Source organism: Tupaia chinensis, unplaced genomic scaffold, assembly GCF_000334495.1.
Source record: "Tupaia chinensis unplaced genomic scaffold, TupChi_1.0 Scaffold143886_1, whole genome shotgun sequence".
In the NCBI taxonomy this organism is placed as follows: Eukaryota; Metazoa; Chordata; class Mammalia; order Scandentia; family Tupaiidae; genus Tupaia; species Tupaia belangeri.
In genome coordinates this window covers 1607825-1609139 of record NW_006203737.1, presented here as the reverse complement: position 1 = coordinate 1609139, position 1315 = coordinate 1607825, and positions in this window count along the sequence as shown.

The following is a 1315-nucleotide window of genomic DNA, read 5'->3' as shown; positions in this document are numbered from 1 at the left end:
AGGGAGAACCAAAAAGAAGGCAATAGTGTTTCAAAAATCTCAGAGCTGGCAGATACATAGGTTTTACTATAAATAGTACTCAGAGTTACTTTTTCAGAGAGGAGAAAGAGCAGAGTCCAGAGGTGGTCATGCTACCCACGATAGAGTAGATCTCCAGTGTACATGTCAGAGCCCCACAGGGTCTTTGCAGATGAGCAATTGCCATCAGCAGGGCAGACTTTGAAAGCGTGTATAAGACACTCTCTTCAGACAACCTCAAATACATGGAGATTGATAGTCTATATTTTTTATTATTATTTATTCCATCTCAATTATTTATTATTATTATTATTATAATTTTTCAAGTTGACCAAAGAGAGATAGAGAGAAAAGAGAGAGAAAGTGAGAAAGCAAGCTGCAAGGTCTAGGACTTGAACCACGGTCGACCATGTGGGAATCCAGCACCTATAACCAACATGACACCTGCTGGCCCCCAGAGTTTTCACTCTTCTAAGGTTTTTAATTTTAACTTTCATTTATCGGATTGTCAAAAAAAAATCATGATATATTTTTCAACACAAAAATGTGTCATCGGGACCAGCAGTTAGCGTAATGGCTATGTCACTGGACTCCCACATAGTCGACCGCGGTTCGCGTCCCGGACCTGGTGGCTTAAAACTCACACCAGGCACATGTGCGTGTGTGCCCAAGATTCTGAGAAGAGAATGGAGGAGAAGGGATTGCGGCGTGACCATCACCCCTGGGGGGTGATTTCTCTTTCTGTCTCTCTGTCTCTCTCTCTGTCTGTCTGGCGAGCTCATGTGCCCTGTAGCAAAAAACCTCTCAAAAAAAAAAATGTGTCATGACTTTTCCAACGACTCAATAATTATAACTTTAATTCATGTAATAAACTTAAAAACTATTGGGACCAGCAGTTAGCATAATGGCTATGTCGCTGGACTCCCATGTAGTCGACCGCGGTTCATGTCCTAGGCCCAGTGACTTAAGACTCACACCAGGCACATGTGCGTGTGTGCCCAAGATCCCGAGAGCAGAATGGAGGAGAAGGGATTGTGGCATGGCCATCCCTCCTCGGGGGTGATTTCTTGCTTTCTATCTCTCTGTCTCTCTCTGTCTTTCTGGCGAGTGCATACACCCTATAGCAAAAAAATCTCTCAAAAAAAAAACTATTTATGAAACTTACTTATTTTTTAGTGAGTTTTGATATAAAACTTACTGGAATAAAAGTGCTCATAATATTCTTATGTTATCCTTTTAATATGTAGGTTCTGTAGTAATCTATTGAAACTGCAGAGACATCCCCTCTTTCATTCCT